At 33.4% G+C, this 9,414-nt stretch overlaps 1 non-coding gene across 1 annotated transcript; it reads right to left on the bottom strand.

Annotated features, from left to right (window-relative positions):
• Window positions 1-1,959: 1,959 nt before the first annotated feature.
• Window positions 1,960-5,694, bottom strand: LOC117687248 (uncharacterized). The gene is made up of 5 exons (XR_010707320.1): window positions 3,559-5,694; window positions 3,137-3,470; window positions 2,926-3,048; window positions 2,424-2,515; window positions 1,960-2,210 (listed from the first exon to the last, which is right to left on the bottom strand). It is a non-coding gene; the product is annotated as an uncharacterized protein (transcript).
• Between the last annotated feature and the right edge of the window lie 3,720 nt (window positions 5,695-9,414).

Raw genomic sequence — 9,414 nt, 5'->3', positions numbered from 1 at the left:
TTACTAAGAAATATCAAATTGTATATGATAAACGGCAGATCATTGATGATTTTAAGACTCTTCCTTTTGGTTATTAAACTTGTTTGTTCAAATAAAATATATGAAAACAATCATCTCTGTTTTTTGTTTTTTTAGGACCAGAGTCCTTTATGATAAAGAAACAATGGATTTCAAATGCAAAACTTTTAATTGGAAACTCAGCAAACGAAAATACAAAATATTTACATTATTTTGAAAGACTTTAGTAGTGAGATAACATATTTACCATTAATGATAAAGAATCCCAGAAAAATTAGTCACACATATATACACAGGTTGTTTTTTTTTCACACGGATTTCACTTTTTTTTTATTTTTTCCATGACTTTGCAGACTTGCAGCAGTTTCAGGAGTTCGTCGTTGTCTCCAAGCATTTTCATTTTAAGGTAGGACTGATAGAGTAATTCTCATTTGGCATCTCGTAGTTTTTTCCTACTTCTTTCTTGATCGGCTAGTTTCTCTTCTTTTTCTTTTGCCTCCTCCCAAATGGTTAACTATTTTGCTGTAGGTTTCACAGTTCAGCCATAATCCCGTTAATTCTTCTTTGGCTTTATTGTAATCGTACAAATTTTGTAAACACCGCTTACTTTGCCCTGGCTTCCTCGATTTCCTCTAGCTCTTTCGGACCCATTTTGTCTACCAATTGATCCGTGTCGATATCTTCTGTCGTAGCTTGCATCTCGATCCAGTCACCGTCCTCTTCAGTACCAGTGAGATCGTTTAATATCTGTTCAAAATCGGATGCTGCCTCTTCTAAGGGGGTATGATCAGTTCCCTCCTCTAGATCCTTTGGTATTAGGTATCCAACACAGCCGTCCGCAAAGGGCAACTCAATCAAAGGTTTTGGCTCTCCCATTTTAATGTTGCGTTTTACTTTGCTGTGACACTTCCCCATCAAAATTGTGACGAATAATGATTTTAGCTCTCCTATATATGCTATCAATAACGAAAGTGAAAATAAAGTGTTTTTTTTCCTGGTATTGGAGTGTCAAGTGCCACAGCCAGGTGTTTCATTCACGAGCTGAACGTAATGACCTTTCTTTCCAAGTCTGATTGTAACTCATACAACATTGACCTTTGTGCGTTTTAGGTTTTCTATAGTTTTCTTTGAACCATCGTCTCACATAACGATCTGTTTGTTTTGGTGTCCAGTGTTTAGGAAATAATTGTTTTAATACCGTACGTCCTCTTCTATGACGATGATGTAAAAAATAGACGCAATATTCCCCGCATACTTTACTTTTGTAATCTTGGTAACGATTTTCATTATATTTCAGGTGATGACCGTTTCTTTCAATAAATTCTTCAATGTCCTTATACAAATGGGGAAATCCATAAGAATCGAATTATTCTACCGTATCTCCGTCTAAATATAAACAGACCCAATGAGCTCCCGGTTGATCTTGAGTATCTGTGTTTATGACCATGGCTTTTTCTTTAAAATTTAAATGTTTAGGAATTAAATCTCGGGCATAGACACCTCCAAAAGAAGATCCTAAATCTTTCTGTAAGACTTTTTTCAATTGATAGGTATCAACTTTCATTGACCACCTAATATCTATGACATGCTTTCAAACTTCAGCTGCTTTTTTGCAGTTTTAGCTCTAGTAGTCGGTGGAGAATACTGTGGAAGAGTACGTGGTACTTGTTGTTGTTGTCCAGGCTGTGCAGCTTGTTGTTGTTGTTCAGGCTGTGCAGCTTGTTGTTGTTGTTGTCCAGGCTGTGCAGCTTGTTGTTGTTGTCCAGGCTGTGTAGCTTGTTGTTGTTGTCCAGGCTGTGCAGCTTGTTGTTGTTGTCCAGGCTGTGCAGCTTGTTGTTGTCCAGGCTGTGCAGCTTGTTGTTGTTGCCCAGGTTGTGCAGCTTGTTGTTGTCCAGGTTGTGCAGCTTGTTGTTGTTGCCCAGGTTGTGCAGTTTGTTGTTGTTGTTGTTGCCCAGGTTGTGCAGCTTGTTGTTGTTGCCCAGGTTGTGCAGCTTGTTGTTGGTCATGCTGTGGAACATCGGCTTGTCTATGTTGCTGAGGTGTGTCTGTCGAAATGTTCGATGATGGCGACAGCAAGTGAAGATTAGATATGTTTAGAGCTGGGCAACATTTAGTTAACATCAACTTCACAAGTTTCCTCAATCCATAAAATAGCACAAGGACTGTCACTGTTAATGCCCACACCAAAAGTCCTAAATAAAAAAAATTAGAGTAGATATATATGCATGAACTATCATCAAAGTATTTAAATTCTAGCAAAAAGTAATTTATACTTCCTTACATTTTTATCAAGTGATTTTATTGTAATTTCTTTTGTATATTTTTTCTATAATCCTTGTTTCTTTTAAAACACACATTGTTAATTAATGTTTTTTTTTACCAGATTGAAATAATAAGACTAATACCAGTTCCCAAATCACTGAGAGATTGACCAATTCTGTGCCAACTTGAAGTGGGGGTCCAGATGTAAGTGCCTCAATGCCGGTAGAGGTTTCATCTAAGAAAGAAAAATATGTCATCTTTTGATTCGTTCGAAAATAGACAAGTCATACCACTAATAGTCTAGACATTTTTCCTCCCATATCTTGGAAAGTCTTCAGATAAAAGATAATATACCATTTTCTCTTAATCTCATGTCATTTTTTTTTATATCTATATCTAGTAATATATTTATATTTCCTAATGATATTTTACAGGAAAATTGAAATTATCAAAAAACTGAAAAGCAGCTTTTGAGATTACTGAACTGCAACTAAATAATGTGCAAATAACCTTAAAAAAAATTAAAGTACATATACTTTCTTTTAAAACACACACACATTGTTAATAAAAATTTTGAGCTTTCTTTTAAAACACACATTGTTAATAAAAAAATTTTAACCACACTGAATTAATTTTTTTTTTAACCTTGGGTAAACACTGAATGTGTGCGTGTCCTCTTCTGAATCAATGTTCCACCAGGCTTTATGGTTGGGGTGACACGCCGGGCAGTTACTGTTTTGTAACCAGGCTGGGAACTTGTAGGGACATCTGTTGTAGAAAACAAAATGCGTGCGTTACTTAAAAAATTTAATTCAAAAAAATAAATGCAAGTAAAACAAACTTAATTTTTTTTTACCTTGGGTAAACACTGAATGTGTGCGTGTCCTCTTCTGAATCAATGTTCCACCAGGCTTTATGGTTGGGGTGACACGCCGGGCAGTTACTGTTTTGTAACCAGGCTGGGAACTTGTAGGGACATCTGTTGTAGAAAACAAAATGCGTGCGTTACTTAAAAAATTTAATTCAAAAAAATAAATGCAAGTAAAACAAACTTAATTTTTTTTTACCTTGGGTAAACACTGAATGTGTGCGTGTCCTCTTCTGAATCAATGTTCCACCAGGCTTTATGGTTGGGGTGACACGCCGGGCAGTTACTGTTTTGTAACCAGGCTGGGAACTTGTAGGGACATCTGTTGTAGAAAACAAAATGTGTGTGTTACTTAAAAAATATAATTAAAAAAAATATATACAAGTACAACAAACTTAATTTTTTTTTACCTTGGGTAAACACTGAATGTGTGCCTGTAATCTTCTGACTCAATGTTCCACCAGGCTTTATGGTTGGGGCAACACGGGCAGTTTCTGTTTTGTAACCAGGCTGGGAACTTGTAGGGACGTCTGTTGTAGAAAACAAAATGTGTGTGTTACTTAAAAAAATATACAAGTACAACAAACTTAGTTGCCACATCACTAAGCTGTCCAAGCTTGAATTCGTTGTTCTCCTGTCATTTTTTAATATCTATATCTAGTGATTATATTTATATTTCCTAATGATTTTTACAGGAAATTATCAAAAAACAGCTATTCCTGACGTAAATTTTTGTTCATCAACTTTCAATATATTAAAGCTGAACACCGCTCGTAAATAGGCACTGTCCGCCATATTTCTCTTTAATCACTGCTGTCCCTACAACCCTTATATAAGGGACAGACCTCTAAACAGTTCAAAGTACTTCGCTGTAGAGGTCTCACCTGTGTGGACGTACATTTTGCCTCGCCGTGTTACCCGGTCGCGATAAAATTATCAAATTTTACACACTTTTTGAAGCCAGGAGAATACTAACATCAAATAAATTGGTCAATGCATTATTTACGAACAGAAAATGAACATAAGATAAGAAAAAAATGCATAAAATCTAAAGACCACGAAAGGAATACTACATGTCGGCCACGAGGTTCAGGTGTGCAATCGGGTGTAACGAAATCGAAGGGTTTATATACCAGCAGGCATGTTCACGAAACTTTCCTAAGATATGACCTAAGTGTGTTCCTAAGATATGACTTAGGAAAAAAGTTAGGAACATCCTAAGATCAACTTAGGACACGTCTTAAGATGTAGCTCGACGGTTACTTAGGAACATCTTAAGTTAGGATATCCTAACCTTCTACAACCATTCTTATTTTTCACATTTATTCATTCAGATCGAATTTGAGAGACTTGTGTAGGGATGAATCATTATACATTTTGCAGGAGAAAATTGTACGTCTCGGTAGTTAACACAAAAGGCCTAAAACCAGTAATTTTTATGTATACATTTTAATAATTTTACATTTACCTAAATATAAATCAGTTACCAATAACAATTTAGTTGCTTTTTTTTTAATGAACCCCCCAAAGAAATATTAAAATAAAAAATATCACAAGCCCCCAAAAATTCAAATAACTGTTCTTCTTTTTTTTTTTTTTTTTAAATATGTATCAGGACAGAATTGGCTTACAAGCAGATAATTATGTAAACAACACGTGTGTATTGTCATTTGATAATTAACATTTGAAAATCTTGTCATTCAAGTATATGTAATACATAAACACGCGATTTTCATAGAATTTGAAACGTTACATGGGGGAATACATGTACTCGTACAAACACAACCAGTTTCCCTTTAATCTGCAATATATAGAATACACGAACATGTTAAATAAGAAATGAGTTGTAATATATCTCGAAAATATATAAATACAATTCATTCAACATTACACATTTTTTAAAGATTATTTTTTTTTTCAGAATAAAGTGATAAAAATTAGGAATGATCACGCATGGCTTACATAACCCGATGTAAATTTACTTTTTATAGCAAAGGGCATTTAAATAATTGTCATTAAAAATTATTATAATCAAAACAATGAATGTAAGTCATTTAGTGTACAGTGTAGATAAAAAAATAAGTAAATAACTTTCATTCGTCAAACAGAGATACTATTTGCGAAAAAAATAATTCTTAATTTGTCAACTCCCAGGCAGGCATGTAGCAACGGGGAAGTGGTGAGAGTTCGGAGTCCCCCTCCACATCATTTTGTTAAAATGACATATATGATAGAATAATTGACTATGCCGCCCTCCTCCCGGATTAGGAATTTGATGTTTGTCGAAAATGCTGGAACTGTGGAAAATATTGCTTTATTCTACCGGTCTTAAGGAAAGGCTTCACAACATCCCAATATCCCCCAAAACGTAATTTTATAGCTTTTGGATGGTCTTAGGACAAGGTAGGTGATGTCTTAAAGTTAGGACAAAGTTATGGCGGTTCCTAAATTTAGGAGAGCTTCGAGAAACAGACTTAAGACTAAGACGTATCCTAAGATGTACTTAAGACACACCATAGTCCTAAGACAGCTTCGTGAACATGCCTGCAGGTATCTGTGTGACGGTGCCTATTTACGAGCGGTGTTCAGCTTTAATGTATCAAAAAAAATTCCATAATTTATATATAATATTCATGATCAAAATTCAAATCGTTACCGAGTTTTTCGGCAATATTATGAAATCGGCAATAATGGGTACTGTTACGTTACGAAACACAAGGCAACTACCGGAAATAGACTTATGAGATAGCCCCCACATTCCATAGTAAAATTTCATTCATTTCTATTGGCCTAAATTCGTCACGTGATAAGTCTCTTTCCCACGGTGCCTTCCAACTTTTATCATTCATAAGTAAAAGCATGCAGCATCTTAAAGAAAATGATATATTTTAAAAAATACTCACGAGGGCAGGTTTTGCCGTTTCTGTCTCTTATTCGAGGCATTCTGATGGGACGGACCCCATCCGACAATCCTTACGGCGCAGCTAAACACCCGTATTTCCCTCACATGCACAGGTTTCAGTTCGTTCTTTATTAATCGCACGCATCCCGATGTACCCGCAGATGTATACCAGGACACAGATGACATGTTAAAACTTGGTCTAATGGAAATAATAACCAGACGACGATTCTCACGGCTTTCTCCATTGCTATCCAACTTTCCAATGCCGCGAAAGTTGCACGAGCTTCGTACCGGATCATCATCATGTGATCAAAATGTAACCTTATTAGGAAAATGGACGCATTTAGAGAGTGGCGCCATTTTTTTTTACACTTGATGATTGACCCAGATTATTAGTTAAATTAAGTTGTTTTTAAATTTGCCAAACAGAACTTTAACTGAAAAGTGATATGATAACTGGGAAGTGATTTGATTTGGGCCCCAACCAGGGCTGTTCATACCCCTTGCCTAAAACTGGCGCCCGCTTTAACTTCAAATTCCGGATCCGCCCCTGGTTTGATAGACGGTTTCAAAATCATATAGGACATTTTTGTATGAGACAAGTGTGTGTCACAAATTTCACACATTCAGCCCCCATCATTTGTACGCATGTTGGTGGCCCTTTATCATATATAATAAATGTATTTTATAATTCATCAACTTATTTTGATTGTTTATTTTCACTACACAGTGCTGGCGCTGGTTGAGGATAGCCCTCATGTACATGTCAAGCTGATACAACATCGCCTATAAATAGAGTATCCAGTTTCTCAACCATATATTTCTGATCCTATCCCCATAATATTGTTCGAATAAATCACGTTTCGTGCATTTATCAAAAGTCGATTGTTAAATCTCGGCTAAATTCTTAAAATAATATGCGCTGCAGTGTTGAAAAGTTTTCTTGTAGGTTTTTTTTAGTAAAAATATTTTTAAAAAAAGGTCGATATACTTTATTCCTGTTTGGTCAAAACAAACTACTTGTAATTTCATTTTAACTTTGTATCGGTAGGTATGAATAATTCACAGCGGAATATTACAATAATTTTATTTGTTTTATAACTATTTGTAAAATGATAATTTTATTATGTTGATAAATCGGCTCACTTAACCTTAGTAAATGGGTATATGTATATATATATATATATATATATATATATATATATATATATATATATATATATATATATATGTTGTACACAATATAAAATATTTTTTATGTAGGTAGATAAAAATAATTTACTGCTGAATTACATGACTTAATATTTAATTTGTTTTATACCACATGTACAATGTATAGATATGGAAAACAATGACCTAAGTACTTTATAATTACACAGCCGAGTAAATATGATGAATTGAATCAAAAAGGTCACATTTAATAAGGTACATGTGTAGAAAATTAGAACAATTACATGTATTTTAAAGAACAAGGTACAGTTTCAGTCATATATTGCCCTGTTTTAGAGTAATTTTTAAAAAATATCACAAAAAATGGAAATGTAACATTTATCTACAAAGAATATTCATAAACTAAGAATCTATAAATAGTTACATGATTAGACTTTCACAAGGGTAATTGTGACGTCACAAAGAGTGCATTTTCCCGTAATTTTCATAAAACTGAGCAGAAGACACCAATTCCTCAGTAGTTTTTTGAATAGAAAACTTTGTCCGCAGCTGTCGCCCACAATGAAACTCACATTATCACTTTATCATGTTATGACACATAAAATATAATAATTTTGTTGTGGGCGATGGCTGCGGACACATTTTCCTCTTCAAAAAACTATGAGAAAATGTGCCATTTTTCATCATTTTTGACTAAATCTTAGAAATTTGCCAAATTGTTGAAGTCCTAATCTTTTTTTGAAACAAGATAAAAGTGTATAACTTGGTATTTTATATACACACATGTTCAAGAAACCATATGTGTATTTTCATGAGATTTAAAACACTTTTGAATTTTAGGGCAGATATTGAAAGAAACTGTACCTTCTTCTTTACATAATTTCTTCAACACGATTTCACCTGATTAAGGACACAGTGATTAAACAGATCACGCAGGTGTGTCGCGCAGATATGTCGCGAAGCAGCGGTAGTTTTAAAAAAGATATTTTTTTATGTATATTATATGCATAAAAAATATCGTAAAATCACGTATTATAATCACACCCAAAAGCGAATACCTTTAAATACTAGCTGTTTCCTTCACTCTACCATCAGCAGAATAACTACCAACCCAACATAATGGCACAGAAGTATTTGGACATGATGTAAGTTTATTATTTTTCTATTTCAATTTCAAAAATTTGTAAAACTAATGATATGTACCTTAAGTATGAAAAATATAGCGTTAAATTAAATTTAATTCAAAAAAAAAGAATTCGATCTTTTGTGATCATCTTTGATAATACATGTATATTACATAAATACTTCATTGTATTTTGTCAGACTTTTTAAACATTACTTTTGGGTTTTAAAAAATATTAAGGTTTCATTAATTTCTTATTAAAAGCGAACAGGAAAAGGCTAGACCATTTAGAGATTTTGATGAGGAATGGGTTGATCTAGGAAAACAGCTTTGCCTAGTTGCTTTTGAACCAGGGTATATACAATGTCATGTATACATTGAATGATAGTGTAAAGTTTACGAAAATAAAATTACAAACATTTCATTTTGGAGATATACAATGTGATACTTTTTTTTGGAAAACAAGTCACAATAATATTTTGATAACATGTATAAGAAAGCAAAAATTTTTACTTTACATGTAATCATATTTCTATAGGAATTCTCCCAAAGACGACGTGGAAGAAATTGAGTCCCCATCCCTTAAAAGAAAACTAAGTCAGGCGGAGGACTCTTACATTTTAAACAAGAGGTATATGATTATTTTATTTAATTTACCATTAATTGTTAAATTTATACTACCATGTAATTGTTTATGTAGTATTAATCTATAGTCAGACAATTCGTTTTAGACTGACTACTATATATAGTATTTTATCAAATAACCTATTTTTTTTTTTTTTGCAAGGTCTTCATGTAGCATTTGAGTTAATTCTTAACTATTTGGTTATTCTGTAGGAGAACAAAGCTACAAAAACTAAGTGTAATGGAGGATGAAGATGTCATACTGACCAATCTAAGGTAGCGCATGGCTTTTTGTGTGTTTGTTGTACAATTTTTCTTTAATCTTTTTTTTACTTTATTAAATCTTAAGGAGAAAACATAAAAATTAGTGTTAGTTTTTTTTTAATCTAAGGTAACGTATGGCTTTTTGTGAGTGTGTGTTTTACAATATTTCTTTTAATTATTTAT

This window comes from Magallana gigas, chromosome 1 (genome assembly GCF_963853765.1).
Source record: "Magallana gigas chromosome 1, xbMagGiga1.1, whole genome shotgun sequence".
Classification (NCBI taxonomy): Eukaryota; Metazoa; Mollusca; class Bivalvia; order Ostreida; family Ostreidae; genus Magallana; species Magallana gigas.
Note: the sequence above shows the minus strand (reverse complement) of the source record. Positions and strands in the feature narration are given on the sequence as shown.